The 18,702-nt window shown below is 40.7% G+C and overlaps 31 non-coding genes across 31 annotated transcripts; 22 read left to right on the top strand and 9 right to left on the bottom strand.

Moving 5' to 3' along the window:
- Positions 1-227: 227 nt before the first annotated feature.
- On the top strand, positions 228-301 carry Trnak-uuu (transfer RNA lysine (anticodon UUU)). Its single transcript has one exon. It is a non-coding gene; the product is annotated as a tRNA-Lys (tRNA).
- Positions 302-452: 151 nt separating this feature from the next.
- Trnav-cac (transfer RNA valine (anticodon CAC)) lies at positions 453-525 on the bottom strand. Its single transcript has one exon. It is a non-coding gene; the product is annotated as a tRNA-Val (tRNA).
- A 195-nt stretch (positions 526-720) lies between these two features.
- Positions 721-794, top strand: Trnar-ucu (transfer RNA arginine (anticodon UCU)). The gene has a single exon. It is a non-coding gene; the product is annotated as a tRNA-Arg (tRNA).
- A 626-nt stretch (positions 795-1,420) lies between these two features.
- On the bottom strand, positions 1,421-1,493 carry Trnav-aac (transfer RNA valine (anticodon AAC)). The gene has a single exon. It is a non-coding gene; the product is annotated as a tRNA-Val (tRNA).
- Positions 1,494-2,175: 682 nt separating this feature from the next.
- Positions 2,176-2,249, top strand: Trnar-ucu (transfer RNA arginine (anticodon UCU)). The gene has a single exon. It is a non-coding gene; the product is annotated as a tRNA-Arg (tRNA).
- Positions 2,250-2,400: 151 nt separating this feature from the next.
- Trnav-aac (transfer RNA valine (anticodon AAC)) lies at positions 2,401-2,473 on the bottom strand. Its single transcript has one exon. It is a non-coding gene; the product is annotated as a tRNA-Val (tRNA).
- A 682-nt stretch (positions 2,474-3,155) lies between these two features.
- Trnar-ucu (transfer RNA arginine (anticodon UCU)) lies at positions 3,156-3,229 on the top strand. Its single transcript has one exon. It is a non-coding gene; the product is annotated as a tRNA-Arg (tRNA).
- A 418-nt stretch (positions 3,230-3,647) lies between these two features.
- Positions 3,648-3,721, top strand: Trnar-ucu (transfer RNA arginine (anticodon UCU)). Its single transcript has one exon. It is a non-coding gene; the product is annotated as a tRNA-Arg (tRNA).
- A 418-nt stretch (positions 3,722-4,139) lies between these two features.
- Trnar-ucu (transfer RNA arginine (anticodon UCU)) lies at positions 4,140-4,213 on the top strand. Its single transcript has one exon. It is a non-coding gene; the product is annotated as a tRNA-Arg (tRNA).
- A 407-nt stretch (positions 4,214-4,620) lies between these two features.
- Positions 4,621-4,694, top strand: Trnar-ucu (transfer RNA arginine (anticodon UCU)). Its single transcript has one exon. It is a non-coding gene; the product is annotated as a tRNA-Arg (tRNA).
- Positions 4,695-5,320: 626 nt separating this feature from the next.
- Trnav-aac (transfer RNA valine (anticodon AAC)) lies at positions 5,321-5,393 on the bottom strand. Its single transcript has one exon. It is a non-coding gene; the product is annotated as a tRNA-Val (tRNA).
- Positions 5,394-6,075: 682 nt separating this feature from the next.
- On the top strand, positions 6,076-6,149 carry Trnar-ucu (transfer RNA arginine (anticodon UCU)). Its single transcript has one exon. It is a non-coding gene; the product is annotated as a tRNA-Arg (tRNA).
- An 894-nt stretch (positions 6,150-7,043) lies between these two features.
- Trnar-ucu (transfer RNA arginine (anticodon UCU)) lies at positions 7,044-7,117 on the top strand. The gene has a single exon. It is a non-coding gene; the product is annotated as a tRNA-Arg (tRNA).
- A 408-nt stretch (positions 7,118-7,525) lies between these two features.
- Trnar-ucg (transfer RNA arginine (anticodon UCG)) lies at positions 7,526-7,599 on the top strand. Its single transcript has one exon. It is a non-coding gene; the product is annotated as a tRNA-Arg (tRNA).
- Positions 7,600-7,749: 150 nt separating this feature from the next.
- Trnav-cac (transfer RNA valine (anticodon CAC)) lies at positions 7,750-7,822 on the bottom strand. The gene has a single exon. It is a non-coding gene; the product is annotated as a tRNA-Val (tRNA).
- Positions 7,823-8,017: 195 nt separating this feature from the next.
- On the top strand, positions 8,018-8,091 carry Trnar-ucu (transfer RNA arginine (anticodon UCU)). Its single transcript has one exon. It is a non-coding gene; the product is annotated as a tRNA-Arg (tRNA).
- Positions 8,092-8,717: 626 nt separating this feature from the next.
- On the bottom strand, positions 8,718-8,790 carry Trnav-aac (transfer RNA valine (anticodon AAC)). The gene has a single exon. It is a non-coding gene; the product is annotated as a tRNA-Val (tRNA).
- Positions 8,791-9,472: 682 nt separating this feature from the next.
- Positions 9,473-9,546, top strand: Trnar-ucu (transfer RNA arginine (anticodon UCU)). Its single transcript has one exon. It is a non-coding gene; the product is annotated as a tRNA-Arg (tRNA).
- Positions 9,547-10,440: 894 nt separating this feature from the next.
- Trnar-ucu (transfer RNA arginine (anticodon UCU)) lies at positions 10,441-10,514 on the top strand. The gene has a single exon. It is a non-coding gene; the product is annotated as a tRNA-Arg (tRNA).
- A 408-nt stretch (positions 10,515-10,922) lies between these two features.
- On the top strand, positions 10,923-10,996 carry Trnar-ucg (transfer RNA arginine (anticodon UCG)). Its single transcript has one exon. It is a non-coding gene; the product is annotated as a tRNA-Arg (tRNA).
- A 150-nt stretch (positions 10,997-11,146) lies between these two features.
- Positions 11,147-11,219, bottom strand: Trnav-cac (transfer RNA valine (anticodon CAC)). Its single transcript has one exon. It is a non-coding gene; the product is annotated as a tRNA-Val (tRNA).
- A 195-nt stretch (positions 11,220-11,414) lies between these two features.
- Positions 11,415-11,488, top strand: Trnar-ucu (transfer RNA arginine (anticodon UCU)). Its single transcript has one exon. It is a non-coding gene; the product is annotated as a tRNA-Arg (tRNA).
- Positions 11,489-12,114: 626 nt separating this feature from the next.
- On the bottom strand, positions 12,115-12,187 carry Trnav-aac (transfer RNA valine (anticodon AAC)). The gene has a single exon. It is a non-coding gene; the product is annotated as a tRNA-Val (tRNA).
- A 682-nt stretch (positions 12,188-12,869) lies between these two features.
- Positions 12,870-12,943, top strand: Trnar-ucu (transfer RNA arginine (anticodon UCU)). The gene has a single exon. It is a non-coding gene; the product is annotated as a tRNA-Arg (tRNA).
- Positions 12,944-13,094: 151 nt separating this feature from the next.
- Trnav-aac (transfer RNA valine (anticodon AAC)) lies at positions 13,095-13,167 on the bottom strand. Its single transcript has one exon. It is a non-coding gene; the product is annotated as a tRNA-Val (tRNA).
- A 682-nt stretch (positions 13,168-13,849) lies between these two features.
- On the top strand, positions 13,850-13,923 carry Trnar-ucu (transfer RNA arginine (anticodon UCU)). Its single transcript has one exon. It is a non-coding gene; the product is annotated as a tRNA-Arg (tRNA).
- Positions 13,924-14,341: 418 nt separating this feature from the next.
- Positions 14,342-14,415, top strand: Trnar-ucu (transfer RNA arginine (anticodon UCU)). The gene has a single exon. It is a non-coding gene; the product is annotated as a tRNA-Arg (tRNA).
- An 894-nt stretch (positions 14,416-15,309) lies between these two features.
- Trnar-ucu (transfer RNA arginine (anticodon UCU)) lies at positions 15,310-15,383 on the top strand. Its single transcript has one exon. It is a non-coding gene; the product is annotated as a tRNA-Arg (tRNA).
- An 892-nt stretch (positions 15,384-16,275) lies between these two features.
- Positions 16,276-16,349, top strand: Trnar-ucu (transfer RNA arginine (anticodon UCU)). The gene has a single exon. It is a non-coding gene; the product is annotated as a tRNA-Arg (tRNA).
- Positions 16,350-17,243: 894 nt separating this feature from the next.
- On the top strand, positions 17,244-17,317 carry Trnar-ucu (transfer RNA arginine (anticodon UCU)). Its single transcript has one exon. It is a non-coding gene; the product is annotated as a tRNA-Arg (tRNA).
- Positions 17,318-18,209: 892 nt separating this feature from the next.
- Trnar-ucu (transfer RNA arginine (anticodon UCU)) lies at positions 18,210-18,283 on the top strand. Its single transcript has one exon. It is a non-coding gene; the product is annotated as a tRNA-Arg (tRNA).
- Positions 18,284-18,702: the final 419 nt, after the last annotated feature.

Below are 18,702 nucleotides of genomic sequence, written 5' to 3'. Positions count from 1 at the left end.
GGCGAACGTGATAACCACTACATTTCGGAAACCACATGGAAAGATTCGGATAATGACCGTCCAGTAGTTTGGTGGTTGCCTTAAGAAATCTGGTTGTTTTCCAACTCAATATAGAAGTAATGGACACCGGCATGTCTGGAAAGAATCATTTGAAACATCGGGCAAGCGATAATTTTGTCACAAACTGTGACACTGCAAGTCACAGAGAATTTGATAGAGTTCCCAATGTCTCTGTGGCGCAATGGATTAGCGCGCTGGACTTTTAATACAGAGGTTCCGGGTTCGAGTCCCGGTAGGGATGTACTTTTTATTGTCATGTCATAAAACTATGTTTTTGAAGTAAAAAACAAATTTGATTTTTTTGAAGGTTGTAAAATCTAAACCAAGAAAATGAGTCTAGCAAATTGAAATATAATGCAGATTATTTAAATCTCAGAAAGCAGAGAAACGTTTGTTTCCGCCCAGGGTCGAACTGGGGACCTTTCGCGTGTGAAGCGAACGTGATAACCAATACACTACGGAAACCGCATGGAAACATTCGCTTAATTGCCGTCCAGTAGTTTGTTGGTTGCCTTAAGAAATCGGGTTGTTTTCCAACTCAATATAGAAGTAATGGACACCGGCATGTCTGGAAAGAATCATTTGAAACATCGGGTAAGCGATAATTTTGTCACAAATTGTGACACTGCAAGTCATAGAGAATTTGATAGAGTTCCCAACGTCTCTGTGGCGCAATGGATTAGCGCGCTGGACTTCTAATCCAGAGGTTCCGGGTTCGAGTCCCGGCAGGGATGTACGTTTTATTGTCACATCATAAAACTATGCTTTTTAAGTAAAAAACAAATTTGATATTTCTGTAAGGTTGTAGACGCTAAATCAAGAAAATGAGTCTAGGAATTGAAATATACTTCAAATCTCAAGAACAAATAAAAGTTTGTTCCGGCCAGGCTCGAACTGGGGACATTTCGCGTGTGAGGCGATCGTGATAACCACTACACTACGGAAACCACTTGGAAAGATTGGGTTAATCGCCGTCCAGTAGATTGGTGGTTGCCTTCAGAAATCTGGTTGTTTTCGAACTCAATATAGAAGTAATGGACACCCGCATGTCTGGAAAGAATCATTTGAAACATCGGGCAAGCGATAATTTTGTCACAAACTGTGACATTGCAAGTCACAGAGAATTTGATAGAGTTCCCAATGTCTCTGTGGCGCAATGGATTAGCGCGCCGGACTTCTAATCCAGGGGTTCGAGTCCCGGCCGGGATGTACTTTTCATTGTCATGTCATTAAACGATCTTTTTGAAGTAAAAAACTAATTTGATTTTTCTTGAAGGTTGTAAAACCTAAACCAAGAAAATGAGTCTAGCTATTGAAATATAATGCAGATACTTTAAATCTCAGAAAACAGAGAAAAGTTTGTTTCCGCCCAGGCTCGAACTGGAGTCCTTTCGCGTGTTAGGCGAACGTGATAACCACTAAACTACGGAAACCACATGGAAAGATTCGCTTAATATCCGTCCAGTAGTTTGGTGGTTGCCTTAAGAAATCTGGTTGTTTTACAACTCAATATAGAAGTAATGGACACCGGCATGTCTGGAAAGAATCATTTGAAACATCGGGCAAGCGATAATTTTGTCACAAATTGTGACACTGCAAGTCATAGAGAATTTTGATAGAGTTCCCAATGTCTCTGTTGCGCAATGGATTAGCGCGCTGGACTTCTAATCCAGGGTTTCGAGTCCCGGCAGGGATGTACTTTTTATTGTCATGTCATAAAACTATGTTTTTGAAGTAAAAAACAAATTTGATTTTTTTTGAAGGTTGTAAAATCTAAACCAAGAAAATGAGTCTAGCAAATTGAAATATAATGCAGATTCTTTAAATCTCAGAAAGCAGAGAAAAGTTTGTGTCCGCCCAGGCTCGAACTGGGGACCTTTCGCGTGTTAGGCAAACGTGATATCCACTACACTTCGGAAACCACATGGAAAGATTAGGTTAATCGCCGTCCAGTAGTTTGACGGTTGCCTAAAAAAACTGGTTGTTTTCCAACACAAAATAGAACTAGTGGACACCGGCATGTCTGGAAAGAATCATTTGAAACACCGGGCAAGCGATAATTTTGTCACAAACTGTGACACTGCAAGTCACAGAGAATTTGATAGACTTCCCAACGTCTCTGTGGCGCAATGGATTAGCGCGCTGGACTTCTAGTCCAGGGGTTCCGGGTTCGAGTCCCGGCAGGGATGTACTTTTCATTGTCATGTCATTAAACGATCTTTTTGAAGTAAAAAACTAATTTGATTTTTCTTGAAGGTTGTAAAACCTAAACCAAGAAAATGAGTCTAGCTATTGAAATATAATGCAGATACTTTAAATCTCAGAAAACAGAGAAAAGTTTGTTTCCGCCCAGGCTCGAACTGGAGTCCTTTCGCGTGTTAGGCGAACGTGATAACCACTAAACTACGGAAACCACATGGAATGATTCGCTTAATATCCGTCCAGTAGTTTGGTGGTTGCCTTAAGAAATCTGGTTGTTTTACAACTCAATATAGAAGTAATGGACACCGGCATGTCTGGAAAGAATCATTTGAAACATCGGGCAAGCGATAATTTTGTCACAAATTGTGACACTGCAAGTCATAGAGAATTTTGATAGAGTTCCCAATGTCTCTGTTGCGCAATGGATTAGCGCGCTGGACTTCTAATCCAGGGTTTCGAGTCCCGGCAGGGATGTACTTTTTATTGTCATGTCATAAAACTATGTTTTTGAAGTAAAAAACAAATTTGATTTTTTTTGAAGGTTGTAAAATCTAAACCAAGAAAATGAGTCTAGCAAATTGAAATATAATGCAGATTCTTTAAATCTCAGAAAGCAGAGAAAAGTTTGTGTCCGCCCAGGCTCGAACTGGGGACCTTTCGCGTGTTAGGCAAACGTGATATCCACTACACTTCGGAAACCACATGGAAAGATTAGGTTAATCGCCGTCCAGTAGTTTGACGGTTGCCTAAAAAACCTGGTTGTTTTCCAACACAAAATAGAACTAGTGGACACCGGCATGTCTGGAAAGAATCATTTGAAACATCGGGCAAGCGATAATTTTGTCACAAACTGTGACACTGCAAGTCACAGAGAATTTGATAGACTTCCCAACGTCTCTGTGGCGCAATGGATTAGCGCGCTGGACTTCTAGTCCAGGGGTTCCGGGTTCGAGTCCCGGCAGGGATGTACTTTTCATTGTCATGTCATTAAACGATCTTTTTGAAGTAAAAAACAAATTTTATTTTTCTGTAAGGTTGTAAAATCTAAACCAAGAAAATGAGTCTAGCTATTGAAATATAATGCAGATACTTTAAATCTCAGAAAACAGAGAAAAGTTTGTTTCCGCCCAGGCTCGAACTGGGGACCTTTCGCGTGTTAGGCGAACGTGGTAATCACTACACTTCGGAAACCACACGGAAAGATACGGTTAATCGCCGTCCAGTAGTTTGACGGTTGCCTAAAAAACCCGGTTGTTTTCCAACACAAAATAGAACTAGTGGACACCGGCATGTCTGGAAAGAATCATTTGAAACATCGGGCAAGCGATAATTTTGTCACAAACTGTGACACTGCAAGTCACAGAGAATTTGATAGAGTTCCCAATGTCTCTGTGGCGCAATGGATTAGCGCGCTGGACTTCTAGTCCAGGGGTTCCGGGTTCGAGTCCCGGCAGGGATGTACTTTTCATTGTCATGTCATTAAACGATCTTTTTGAAGTAAAAAACAAATTTTATTTTTCTGTAAGGTTGTAAAATCTAAACCAAGAAAATGAGTCTAGCTATTGAAATATAATGCAGATACTTTAAATCTCAGAAAACAGAGAAAAGTTTGTTTCCGCCCAGGCTCGAACTGGGGACCTTTCGCGTGTTAGGCGAACGTGGTAATCACTACACTTCGGAAACCACACGGAAAGATACGGTTAATCGCCGTCCAGTAGTTTGACGGTTGCCTAAAAAACCTGGTTGTTTTCCAACACAAAATAGAACTAGTGGACACCGGCATGTCTGGAAAGAATCATTTGAAACATCGGGCAAGCGATAATTTTGTCACAAACTGTGACACTGCAAGTCACAGAGAATTTGATAGACTTCCCAACGTCTCTGTGGCGCAATGGATTAGCGCGCTGGACTTCTAATCCAGGGTTTCCGGGTTCGAGTCCCGGCTGGGATGTACTTTTTATTGTCACATCATAAAACTATGTTTTTTAAGAAAAAACAAATTTGATTTTTCTGTAAAGTTGTAGACGCTAAATCAAGAAAACGAGTCTAGGAATTGAAATATACTTCAAATCTCAGAGAACAATCAAAAGTTTGTTCTGGCAAGGCTCGAACTGGGGACCTTTCGCGTGTGAGGCGAACGTGATAACCACTAGACTACGGAAACCACTTGCAAAGATTCGGTTAATCGCCGTCCAGTAGTTTGACGGTTGCCTAAAAAACCTGGTTGTTTTCCAACTCAATATAGAAGTAATGGACACCGGCATGTCTGGAAAGAATCATTTGAAACATCGGGCAAGCGATAATTTTGTCACAAATTGTGACACTGCAAGTCATAGAGAATTTGATAGAGTTCCCAACGTCTCTGTGGCGCAATGGATTAGCGCGCTGGACTTCTAATCCAGAGGTTCCGGGTTCGAGTCCCGGCAGGGATGTACGTTTTATTGTCACATCATAAAACTATGCTTTTTAAGTAAAAAACAAATTTGATATTTCTGTAAGGTTGTAGACGCTAAATCAAGAAAATGAGTCTAGGAATTGAAATATACTTCAAATCTCAAGAACAAATAAAAGTTTGTTCCGGCCAGGCTCGAACTGGGGACATTTCGCGTGTGAGGCGATCGTGATAACCACTACACTACGGAAACCACTTGGAAAGATTGGGTTAATCGCCGTCCAGTAGATTGGTGGTTGCCTTCAGAAATCTGGTTGTTTTCGAACTCAATATAGAAGTAATGGACACCCGCATGTCTGGAAAGAATCATTTGAAACATCGGGCAAGCGATAATTTTGTCACAAACTGTGACATTGCAAGTCACAGAGAATTTGATAGAGTTCCCAATGTCTCTGTGGCGCAATGGATTAGCGCGCCGGACTTCTAATCCAGGGGTTCGAGTCCCGGCCGGGATGTACTTTTCATTGTCATGTCATAAAACTATGTTTTTGAAGTAAAAAACAAATTTGATTTTTTTTGAAGGTTGTAAAATCTAAACCAAGAAAATGAGTCTAGCTATTGAAATATAATGCAGATACTTTAAATCTCAGAAAACAGAGAAAAGTTTGTTTCCGCCCAGGCTCGAACTGGAGTCCTTTCGCGTGTTAGGCGAACGTGATAACCACTAAACTACGGAAACCACATGGAAAGATTCGCTTAATATCCGTCCAGTAGTTTGGTGGTTGCCTTAAGAAATCTGGTTGTTTTACAACTCAATATAGAAGTAATGGACACCGGCATGTCTGGAAAGAATCATTTGAAACATCGGGCAAGCGATAATTTTGTCACAAATTGTGACACTGCAAGTCATAGAGAATTTTGATAGAGTTCCCAATGTCTCTGTGGCGCAATGGATTAGCGCGCTGGACTTCTAATCCAGGGTTTCGAGTCCCGGCAGGGATGTACTTTTTATTGTCATGTCATAAAACTATGTTTTTGAAGTAAAAAACAAATTTGATTTTTTTTGAAGGTTGTAAAATCTAAACCAAGAAAATGAGTCTAGCAAATTGAAATATAATGCAGATTCGTTAAATCTCAGAAAGCAGAGAAAAGTTTGTGTCCGCCCAGGCTCGAACTGGGGACCTTTCGCGTGTTAGGCAAACGTGATATCCACTACACTTCGGAAACCACATGGAAAGATTAGGTTAATCGCCGTCCAGTAGTTTGACGGTTGCCTAAAAAACCTGGTTGTTTTCCAACACAAAATAGAACTAGTGGACACCGGCATGTCTGGAAAGAATCATTTGAAACACCGGGCAAGCGATAATTTTGTCACAAACTGTGACACTGCAAGTCACAGAGAATTTGATAGACTTCCCAACGTCTCTGTGGCGCAATGGATTAGCGCGCTGGACTTCTAATCCAGGGTTTCCGGGTTCGAGTCCCGGCTGGGATGTACTTTTTATTGTCACATCATAAAACTATGTTTTTTAAGAAAAAACAAATTTGATTTTTCTGTAAAGTTGTAGACGCTAAATCAAGAAAACGAGTCTAGGAATTGAAATATACTTCAAATCTCAGAGAACAATCAAAAGTTTGTTCTGGCAAGGCTCGAACTGGGGACCTTTCGCGTGTGAGGCGAACGTGATAACCACTAGACTACGGAAACCACTTGGAAAGATTCGGTTAATCGCCGTCCAGTAGTTTGACGGTTGCCTAAAAAACCTGGTTGTTTTCCAACACAAAATCGAACTAGTGGACACCGATATGTCTGGAAAGAATCATTTGGAACATCGGGCAAGCGATAATTTTGTCACAAATTGTGACATTGCAAGTCACAGAAAATTTGATAGAGTTCCTAATGTCTCTGTGGCGCAATGGATTAGCGCGCAGGACTTTTAATCCAGAGGTTCGAGTCCCGGCAGGGATGTACTTTTCATTGTCATGTCATTAAACGATCTTTTTGAAGTAAAAAACAAATTTAATTTTTCTTGAAGGTTGTAAAATCTAAACCAAGAAAATGAGTCTAGCAAATTGAAACATAATGAAGAAACTTTTAATCTCAGAAAACAAAGAAAGGTTTTTTTCCGCCCAGGCTCGAACTGGAGACCTTTCGCGTGTTAGGCGATCGTGATAACCACTACACTACGGAAACCACATGGTAAGATACGGTTAATCGCCGTCCAGTAGTTTGGTGGTTGCCTTAAGGAATCTGGTTGTTTTCCAACACAAAATAGAACTAGTGGACACCGGCATGTCTGGAAAGAATCATTTGAAACATCGGGCAAGCGATAATTTTGTCACAAACTGTGACACTGCAAGTCACAGAGAATTTGATAGACTTCCCAACGTCTCTGTGGCGCAATGGATTAGCGCGCTGGACTTCTAATCCAGAGGTTCCGGGTTCGAGTCCCGGCAGGGATGTACTTTTTATTGTCACATCATAAAACTATGTTTTTTAAGAAAAAACAAATTTGATTTTTCTGTAAGGTTGTAGTCGCTAAATCAAGAAAACGAGTCTAGGAATTGAAATATACTTCAAATCTCAGAGAACAATTAAAAGTTTGTTCTGGCAAGGCTCGAACTGGGGACCTTTCGCGTGTGAGGCGAACGTGATAACCACTAGACTACGGAAACCGCATGGAAACATTCGCTTAATTGCCGTCCAGTAGTTTGTTGGTTGCCTTAAGAAATCGGGTTGTTTTCCAACTCAATATAGAAGTAATGGACACCCGCATGTCTGGAAAGAATCATTTGAAACATCGGGCAAGCGATAATTTTGTCACAAACTGTGACATTGAAAGTCACAGAGAATTTGATAGAGTTCCCAATGTCTCTGTGGCGCAATGGATTAGCGCGCTGGACTTCGAATCCAGAGGTTCCGGGTTCGAGTCCCGGCAGGGATGTTCCTTTAATTGTCATGACATTAAACGATCTTTTTGAAGTCAAAAACTAATTTGATTTTTTTTAATGTTGTAAAATCTAAACCAAGAAAATGAGTCTAGCTATTGAAATATAATGCAGATACTTTAAATCTCAGAAAACAGAGAAAAGTTTGTTTCCGCCCAGGCTCGAACTGGGGACCTTTCGCGTGTGAAGCGAACGTGATAACCACTACACTACGGAAACCGCATGGAAACATTCGCTTAATTGCCGTCCAGTAGTTTGTTGGTTGCCTTAAGAAATCGGGTTGTTTTCCAACTCAATATAGAAGTAATGGACACCGGCATGTCTGGAAAGAATCATTTGAAACATCGGGTAAGCGATAATTTTGTCACAAATTGTGACACTGCAAGTCATAGAGAATTTGATAGAGTTCCCAACGTCTCTGTGGCGCAATGGATTAGCGCGCTGGACTTCTAATCCAGAGGTTCCGGGTTCGAGTCCCGGCAGGGATGTACGTTTTATTGTCACATCATAAAACTATGCTTTTTAAGTAAAAAACAAATTTGATATTTCTGTAAGGTTGTAGACGCTAAATCAAGAAAATGAGTCTAGGAATTGAAATATACTTCAAATCTCAAGAACAAATAAAAGTTTGTTCCGGCCAGGCTCGAACTGGGGACATTTCGCGTGTGAGGCGATCGTGATAACCACTACACTACGGAAACCACTTGGAAAGATTGGGTTAATCGCCGTCCAGTAGATTGGTGGTTGCCTTCAGAAATCTGGTTGTTTTCGAACTCAATATAGAAGTAATGGACACCCGCATGTCTGGAAAGAATCATTTGAAACATCGGGCAAGCGATAATTTTGTCACAAACTGTGACATTGCAAGTCACAGAGAATTTGATAGAGTTCCCAATGTCTCTGTGGCGCAATGGATTAGCGCGCCGGACTTCTAATCCAGGGGTTCGAGTCCCGGCCGGGATGTACTTTTCATTGTCATGTCATTAAACGATCTTTTTGAAGTAAAAAACTAATTTGATTTTTCTTGAAGGTTGTAAAACCTAAACCAAGAAAATGAGTCTAGCTATTGAAATATAATGCAGATACTTTAAATCTCAGAAAACAGAGAAAAGTTTGTTTCCGCCCAGGCTCGAACTGGAGTCCTTTCGCGTGTTAGGCGAACGTGATAACCACTAAACTACGGAAACCACATGGAAAGATTCGCTTAATATCCGTCCAGTAGTTTGGTGGTTGCCTTAAGAAATCTGGTTGTTTTACAACTCAATATAGAAGTAATGGACACCGGCATGTCTGGAAAGAATCATTTGAAACATCGGGCAAGCGATAATTTTGTCACAAATTGTGGCACTGCAAGTCATAGAGAATTTTGATAGAGTTCCCAATGTCTCTGTTGCGCAATGGATTAGCGCGCTGGACTTCTAATCCAGGGTTTCGAGTCCCGGCAGGGATGTACTTTTTATTGTCATGTCATAAAACTATGTTTTTGAAGTAAAAAACAAATTTGATTTTTTTTGAAGGTTGTAAAATCTAAACCAAGAAAATGAGTCTAGCAAATTGAAATATAATGCAGATTCGTTAAATCTCAGAAAGCAGAGAAAAGTTTGTGTCCGCCCAGGCTCGAACTGGGGACCTTTCGCGTGTTAGGCAAACGTGATATCCACTACACTTCGGAAACCACATGGAAAGATTAGGTTAATCGCCGTCCAGTAGTTTGACGGTTGCCTAAAAAACCTGGTTGTTTTCCAACACAAAATAGAACTAGTGGACACCGGCATGTCTGGAAAGAATCATTTGAAACACCGGGCAAGCGATAATTTTGTCACAAACTGTGACACTGCAAGTCACAGAGAATTTGATAGACTTCCCAACGTCTCTGTGGCGCAATGGATTAGCGCGCTGGACTTCTAATCCAGGGTTTCCGGGTTCGAGTCCCGGCTGGGATGTACTTTTTATTGTCACATCATAAAACTATGTTTTTTAAGAAAAAACAAATTTGATTTTTCTGTAAAGTTGTAGACGCTAAATCAAGAAAACGAGTCTAGGAATTGAAATATACTTCAAATCTCAGAGAACAATCAAAAGTTTGTTCTGGCAAGGCTCGAACTGGGGACCTTTCGCGTGTGAGGCGAACGTGATAACCACTAGACTACGGAAACCACTTGGAAAGATTCGGTTAATCGCCGTCCAGTAGTTTGACGGTTGCCTAAAAAACCTGGTTGTTTTCCAACACAAAATCGAACTAGTGGACACCGATATGTCTGGAAAGAATCATTTGGAACATCGGGCAAGCGATAATTTTGTCACAAATTGTGACATTGCAAGTCACAGAAAATTTGATAGAGTTCCTAATGTCTCTGTGGCGCAATGGATTAGCGCGCAGGACTTTTAATCCAGAGGTTCGAGTCCCGGCAGGGATGTACTTTTCATTGTCATGTCATTAAACGATCTTTTTGAAGTAAAAAACAAATTTAATTTTTCTTGAAGGTTGTAAAATCTAAACCAAGAAAATGAGTCTAGCAAATTGAAACATAATGAAGAAACTTTTAATCTCAGAAAACAAAGAAAGGTTTTTTTCCGCCCAGGCTCGAACTGGAGACCTTTCGCGTGTTAGGCGATCGTGATAACCACTACACTACGGAAACCACATGGTAAGATACGGTTAATCGCCGTCCAGTAGTTTGGTGGTTGCCTTAAGGAATCTGGTTGTTTTCCAACACAAAATAGAACTAGTGGACACCGGCATGTCTGGAAAGAATCATTTGAAACATCGGGCAAGCGATAATTTTGTCACAAACTGTGACACTGCAAGTCACAGAGAATTTGATAGACTTCCCAACGTCTCTGTGGCGCAATGGATTAGCGCGCTGGACTTCTAATCCAGAGGTTCCGGGTTCGAGTCCCGGCAGGGATGTACTTTTTATTGTCACATCATCAAACTATGTTTTTTAAGAAAAAACAAATTTGATTTTTCTGTAAGGTTGTAGTCGCTAAATCAAGAAAACGAGTCTAGGAATTGAAATATACTTCAAATCTCAGAGAACAAATAAAAGTTTGTTCTGGCAAGGCTCGAACTGGGGACCTTTCGCGTGTGAGGCGAACGTGATAACCACTAGACTACGGAAACCGCATGGAAACATTCGCTTAATTGCCGTCCAGTAGTTTGGTGGTTGCCTTAAGAAATCGGGTTGTTTTCCAACTCAATATAGAAGTAATGGACACCCGCATGTCTGGAAAGAATCATTTGAAACATCGGGCAAGCGATAATTTTGTCACAAACTGTGACATTGAAAGTCACAGAGAATTTGATAGAGTTCCCAATGTCTCTGTGGCGCAATGGATTAGCGCGCTGGACTTCGAATCCAGAGGTTCCGGGTTCGAGTCCCGGCAGGGATGTTCCTTTAATTGTCATGACATTAAACGATCTTTTTGAAGTCAAAAACTAATTTGATTTTTTTTAATGTTGTAAAATCTAAACCAAGAAAATGAGTCTAGCTATTGAAATATAATGCAGATACTTTAAATCTCAGAAAACAGAGAAAAGTTTGTTTCCGCCCAGGCTCGAACTGGGGACCTTTCGCGTGTGAAGCGAACGTGATAACCACTACACTACGGAAACCGCATGGAAACATTCGCTTAATTGCCGTCCAGTAGTTTGTTGGTTGCCTTAAGAAATCGGGTTGTTTTCCAACTCAATATAGAAGTAATGGACACCGGCATGTCTGGAAAGAATCATTTGAAACATCGGGTAAGCGATAATTTTGTCACAAATTGTGACACTGCAAGTCATAGAGAATTTGATAGAGTTCCCAACGTCTCTGTGGCGCAATGGATTAGCGCGCTGGACTTCTAATCCAGAGGTTCCGGGTTCGAGTCCCGGCAGGGATGTACGTTTTATTGTCACATCATAAAACTATGCTTTTTAAGTAAAAAACAAATTTGATATTTCTGTAAGGTTGTAGACGCTAAATCAAGAAAATGAGTCTAGGAATTGAAATATACTTCAAATCTCAAGAACAAATAAAAGTTTGTTCCGGCCAGGCTCGAACTGGGGACATTTCGCGTGTGAGGCGATCGTGATAACCACTACACTACGGAAACCACTTGGAAAGATTGGGTTAATCGCCGTCCAGTAGATTGGTGGTTGCCTTCAGAAATCTGGTTGTTTTCGAACTCAATATAGAAGTAATGGACACCCGCATGTCTGGAAAGAATCATTTGAAACATCGGGCAAGCGATAATTTTGTCACAAACTGTGACATTGCAAGTCACAGAGAATTTGATAGAGTTCCCAATGTCTCTGTGGCGCAATGGATTAGCGCGCCGGACTTCTAATCCAGGGGTTCGAGTCCCGGCCGGGATGTACTTTTCATTGTCATGTCATTAAACGATCTTTTTGAAGTAAAAAACTAATTTGATTTTTCTTGAAGGTTGTAAAACCTAAACCAAGAAAATGAGTCTAGCTATTGAAATATAATGCAGATACTTTAAATCTCAGAAAACAGAGAAAAGTTTGTTTCCGCCCAGGCTCGAACTGGAGTCCTTTCGCGTGTTAGGCGAACGTGATAACCACTAAACTACGGAAACCACATGGAAAGATTCGCTTAATATCCGTCCAGTAGTTTGGTGGTTGCCTTAAGAAATCTGGTTGTTTTACAACTCAATATAGAAGTAATGGACACCGGCATGTCTGGAAAGAATCATTTGAAACATCGGGCAAGCGATAATTTTGTCACAAATTGTGACACTGCAAGTCATAGAGAATTTTGATAGAGTTCCCAATGTCTCTGTTGCGCAATGGATTAGCGCGCTGGACTTCTAATCCAGGGTTTCGAGTCCCGGCAGGGATGTACTTTTTATTGTCATGTCATAAAACTATGTTTTTGAAGTAAAAAACAAATTTGATTTTTTTTGAAGGTTGTAAAATCTAAACCAAGAAAATGAGTCTAGCAAATTGAAATATAATACAGATTCTTTAAATCTCAGAAAGCAGAGAAAAGTTTGTGTCCGCCCAGGCTCGAACTGGGGACCTTTCGCGTGTTAGGCAAACGTGATATCCACTACACTTCGGAAACCACATGGAAAGATTAGGTTAATCGCCGTCCAGTAGTTTGACGGTTGCCTAAAAAACCTGGTTGTTTTCCAACACAAAATCGAACTAGTGGACACCGGCATGTCTGGAAAGAATCATTTGAAACACCGGGCAAGCGATAATTTTGTCACAAACTGTGACACTGCAAGTCACAGAGAATTTGATAGACTTCCCAACGTCTCTGTGGCGCAATGGATTAGCGCGCTGGACTTCTAGTCCAGGGGTTCCGGGTTCGAGTCCCGGCAGGGATGTACTTTTCATTGTCATGTCATTAAACGATCTTTTTGAAGTAAAAAACTAATTTGATTTTTCTTGAAGGTTGTAAAACCTAAACCAAGAAAATGAGTCTAGCTATTGAAATATAATGCAGATACTTTAAATCTCAGAAAACAGAGAAAAGTTTGTTTCCGCCCAGGCTCGAACTGGAGTCCTTTCGCGTGTTAGGCGAACGTGATAACCACTAAACTACGGAAACCACATGGAATGATTCGCTTAATATCCGTCATGTAGTTTGGTGGTTGCCTTAAGAAATCTGGTTGTTTTACAACTCAATATAGAAGTAATGGACACCGGCATGTCTGGAAAGAATCATTTGAAACATCGGGCAAGCGATAATTTTGTCACAAATTGTGACACTGCAAGTCATAGAGAATTTTGATAGAGTTCCCAATGTCTCTGTTGCGCAATGGATTAGCGCGCTGGACTTCTAATCCAGGGTTTCGAGTCCCGGCAGGGATGTACTTTTTATTGTCATGTCATAAAACTATGTTTTTGAAGTAAAAAACAAATTTGATTTTTTTTGAAGGTTGTAAAATCTAAACCAAGAAAATGAGTCTAGCAAATTGAAATATAATGCAGATTCTTTAAATCTCAGAAAGCAGAGAAAAGTTTGTGTCCGCCCAGGCTCGAACTGGGGACCTTTCGCGTGTTAGGCAAACGTGATATCCACTACACTTCGGAAACCACATGGAAAGATTAGGTTAATCGCCGTCCAGTAGTTTGACGGTTGCCTAAAAAACCTGGTTGTTTTCCAACACAAAATAGAACTAGTGGACACCGGCATGTCTGGAAAGAATCATTTGAAACATCGGGCAAGCGATAATTTTGTCACAAACTGTGACACTGCAAGTCACAGAGAATTTGATAGACTTCCCAATGTCTCTGTGGCGCAATGGATTAGCGCGCTGGACTTCTAGTCCAGGGGTTCCGGGTTCGAGTCCCGGCAGGGATGTACTTTTCATTGTCATGTCATTAAACGATCTTTTTGAAGTAAAAAACAAATTTTATTTTTCTGTAAGGTTGTAAAATCTAAACCAAGAAAATGAGTCTAGCTATTGAAATATAATGCAGATACTTTAAATCTCAGAAAACAGAGAAAAGTTTGTTTCCGCCCAGGCTCGAACTGGGGACCTTTCGCGTGTTAGGCGAACGTGGTAATCACTACACTTCGGAAACCACACGGAAAGATACGGTTAATCGCCGTCCAGTAGTTTGACGGTTGCCTAAAAAACCCGGTTGTTTTCCAACACAAAATAGAACTAGTGGACACCGGCATGTCTGGAAAGAATCATTTGAAACATCGGGCAAGCGATAATTTTGTCACAAACTGTGACACTGCAAGTCACAGAGAATTTGATGGACTTCCCAACGTCTCTGTGGCGCAATGGATTAGCGCGCTGGACTTCTAATCCAGGGTTTCCGGGTTCGAGTCCCGGCTGGGATGTACTTTTTATTGTCACATCATAAAACTATGTTTTTTAAGAAAAAACAAATTTGATTTTTCTGTAAAGTTGTAGACGCTAAATCAAGAAAACGAGTCTAGGAATTGAAATATACTTCAAATCTCAGAGAACAATCAAAAGTTTGTTCTGGCAAGGCTCGAACTGGGGACCTTTCGCGTGTGAGGCGAACGTGATAACCACTAGACTACGGAAACCACTTGGAAAGATTCGGTTAATCGCCGTCCAGTAGTTTGACGGTTGCCTAAAAAACCTGTTTGTTTTCCAACACAAAATCGAACTAGTGGACACCGATATGTCTGGAAAGAATCATTTGGAACATCGGGCAAGCGATAATTTTGTCACAAATTGTGACATTGCAAGTCACAGAAAATTTGATAGAGTTCCTAATGTCTCTGTGGCGCAATGGATTAGCGCGCAGGACTTTTAATCCAGAGGTTCGAGTCCCGGCAGGGATGTACTTTTCATTGTCATGTCATTAAACGATCTTTTTGAAGTAAAAAACAAATTTAATTTTTCTTGAAGGTTGTAAAATCTAAACCAAGAAAATGAGTCTAGCAAATTGAAACATAATGAAGAAACTTTTAATCTCAGAAAACAAAGAAAGGTTTTTTTCCGCCCAGGCTCGAACTGGAGACCTTTCGCGTGTTAGGCGATCGTGATAACCACTACACTACGGAAACCACATGGTAAGATACGGTTAATCGCCGTCCAGTAGTTTGGTGGTTGCCTTAAGGAATCTGGTTGTTTTCCAACACAAAATAGAACTAGTGGACACCGGCATGTCTGGAAAGAATCATTTGAAACATCGGGCAAGCGATAATTTTGTCACAAACTGTGACACTGCAAGTCACAGAGAATTTGATAGACTTCCCAACGTCTCTGTGGCGCAATGGATTAGCGCGCTGGACTTCTAATCCAGAGGTTCCGGGTTCGAGTCCCGGCAGGGATGTACTTTTTATTGTCACATCATAAAACTATGTTTTTTAAGAAAAAACAAATTTGATTTTTCTGTAAAGTTGTAGTCGCTAAATCAAGAAAACGAGTCTAGGAATTGAAATATACTTCAAATCTCAGAGAACAATTAAAAGTTTGTTCTGGCAAGGCTCGAACTGGGGACCTTTCGCGTGTGAGGCGAACGTGATAACCACTAGACTACGGAAACCACTTGGAAAGATTCGGTTAATCGCCGTCCAGTAGTTTGACGGTTGCCTAAAAAACCTGGTTGTTTTCCAACACAAAATCGAACTAGTGGACACCGACATGTCTGGAAAGAATCATTTGGAACATCGGGCAAGCGATAATTTTGTCACAAATTGTGACATTGCAAGTCACAGAGAATTTGATAGAGTTCCTAACGTCTCTGTGGCGCAATGGATTAGCGCGCAGGACTTTTAATCCAGAGGTTCGAGTCCCGGCAGGGATGTACTTTTCATTGTCATGTCATTAAACGATCTTTTTGAAGTAAAAAACAAATTTGATTTTTCTTGAAGGTTGTAAAATCTAAACCAAGAAAATCAGTCTAGCAAATTGAAACATAATGAAGATACTTTTAATCTCAGAAAACAAAGAAAGGTTTTTTTCCGCCCAGGCTCGAACTGGAGACCTTTCGCGTGTTAGGCGAAGTGAAAACCACTACACTACGGAAACCACACGGAAAGATACGGTTAATCGCCGTCCAGTAGTTTGACGGTTGCCTAAAAAACCCGGTTGTTTTCCAACACAAAATAGAACTAGTGGACACCGGCATGTCTGGAAAGAATCATTTGAAACATCGGGCAAGCGATAATTTTGTCACAAACTGTGACACTGCAAGTCACAGAGAATTTGATGGACTTCCCAACGTCTCTGTGGCGCAATGGATTAGCGCGCTGGACTTCTAATCCAGGGTTTCCGGGTTCGAGTCCCGGCTGGGATGTACTTTTTATTGTCACATCATAAAACTATGTTTTTTAAGAAAAAACAAATTTGATTTTTCTGTAAAGTTGTAGACGCTAAATCAAGAAAACGAGTCTAGGAATTGAAATATACTTCAAATCTCAGAGAACAATCAAAAGTTTGTTCTGGCAAGGCTCGAACTGGGGACCTTTCGCGTGTGAGGCGAACGTGATAACCACTAGACTACGGAAACCACTTGGAAAGATTCGGTTAATCGCCGTCCAGTAGTTTGACGGTTGCCTAAAAAACCTGTTTGTTTTCCAACACAAAATCGAACTAGTGGACACCGATATGTCTGGAAAGAATCATTTGGAACATCGGGCAAGCGATAATTTTGTCACAAATTGTGACATTGCAAGTCACAGAAAATTTGATAGAGTTCCTAATGTCTCTGTGGCGCAATGGATTAGCGCGCAGGACTTTTAATCCAGAGGTTCGAGTCCCGGCAGGGATGTACTTTTCATTGTCATGTCATTAAACGATCTTTTTGAAGTAAAAAACAAATTTAATTTTTCTTGAAGGTTGTAAAATCTAAACCAAGAAAATGAGTCTAGCAAATTGAAACATAATGAAGAAACTTTTAATCTCAGAAAACAAAGAAAGGTTTTTTTCCGCCCAGGCTCGAACTGGAGACCTTTCGCGTGTTAGGCGATCGTGATAACCACTACACTACGGAAACCACATGGTAAGATACGGTTAATCGCCGTCCAGTAGTTTGGTGGTTGCCTTAAGGAATCTGGTTGTTTTCCAACACAAAATAGAACTAGTGGACACCGGCATGTCTGGAAAGAATCATTTGAAACATCGGGCAAGCGATAATTTTGTCACAAACTGTGACACTGCAAGTCACAGAGAATTTGATAGACTTCCCAACGTCTCTGTGGCGCAATGGATTAGCGCGCTGGACTTCTAATCCAGAGGTTCCGGGTTCGAGTCCCGGCAGGGATGTACTTTTTATTGTCACATCATAAAACTATGTTTTTTAAGAAAAAACAAATTTGATTTTTCTGTAAAGTTGTAGTCGCTAAATCAAGAAAACGAGTCTAGGAATTGAAATATACTTCAAATCTCAGAGAACAATTAAAAGTTTGTTCTGGCAAGGCTCGAACTGGGGACCTTTCGCGTGTGAGGCGAACGTGATAACCACTAGACTACGGAAACCACTTGGAAAGATTCGGTTAATCGCCGTCCAGTAGTTTGACGGTTGCCTAAAAAACCTGGTTGTTTTCCAACACAAAATCGAACTAGTGGACACCGACATGTCTGGAAAGAATCATTTGGAACATCGGGCAAGCGATAATTTTGTCACAAATTGTGACATTGCAAGTCACAGAGAATTTGATAGAGTTCCTAACGTCTCTGTGGCGCAATGGATTAGCGCGCAGGACTTTTAATCCAGAGGTTCGAGTCCCGGCAGGGATGTACTTTTCATTGTCATGTCATTAAACGATCTTTTTGAAGTAAAAAACAAATTTGATTTTTCTTGAAGGTTGTAAAATCTAAACCAAGAAAATCAGTCTAGCAAATTGAAACATAATGAAGATACTTTTAATCTCAGAAAACAAAGAAAGGTTTTTTTCCGCCCAGGCTCGAACTGGAGACCTTTCGCGTGTTAGGCGAAGTGAAAACCACTACACTACGGAAACCACATGGTAAGATTCGGTTAATCGCCGCCCAGTAGTTTGACGATTGCCTAAAAAACCTGTTTGTTTTCCAACACAAAATAGAACTAGTGGACACCGACATGTCTGGAAAGAATCATTTGAAACATCGGGCAAGCGATAATTTTTTCACAAATTGTGACATTACAAGTCACAGAGAATTTGATGGAGTTCCCAATGTCTCTGTGGCGCAATGGATTAGCGCGCTGGACTTCTAATCCAGAGGTTCCGGGTTCGAGTCACGCCAGGGATGTACTTTTCATTGTCATGTCATTAAACGATCTTTTTGAAGTAAAAAACAAATTTGATTTTTCTGTAAGGCTGTAAAATCTAAACCAAGAAAATGAGTCTAGCTATTGAAATATAATGCAGATGCTTTAAATCTCAGAAAACAGAGAAAAGTTTTTTTCCGCCCAGGCTCGAACTGGAGAGCTTTCGCGTGTGAGGCGAACGTGATAAGCCCTACACTACGGAAACCACATGGTAAGATCCGGTTAATTGCCGTCCAGTAGTTTGGTGGTTGCCTTAAGAAATCTGGTTATTTTCCAACTCAATATAGAAGTAATGGACACCGGCATGTCTGGAAAGAATCATTTGAAACATCGGGCAAGCGATAATTTTGTCACAAACTGTGACACTGCAAGTCACAGAGAATTTGATAGAGTTCCCAAT

The sequence above is a fragment of the Phallusia mammillata genome, chromosome 6 (assembly GCF_965637545.1).
Source record: "Phallusia mammillata chromosome 6, kaPhaMamm4.hap1.1, whole genome shotgun sequence".
In the NCBI taxonomy this organism is placed as follows: Eukaryota; Metazoa; Chordata; class Ascidiacea; order Phlebobranchia; family Ascidiidae; genus Phallusia; species Phallusia mammillata.
Note: the sequence above shows the minus strand (reverse complement) of the source record. Positions and strands in the feature narration are given on the sequence as shown.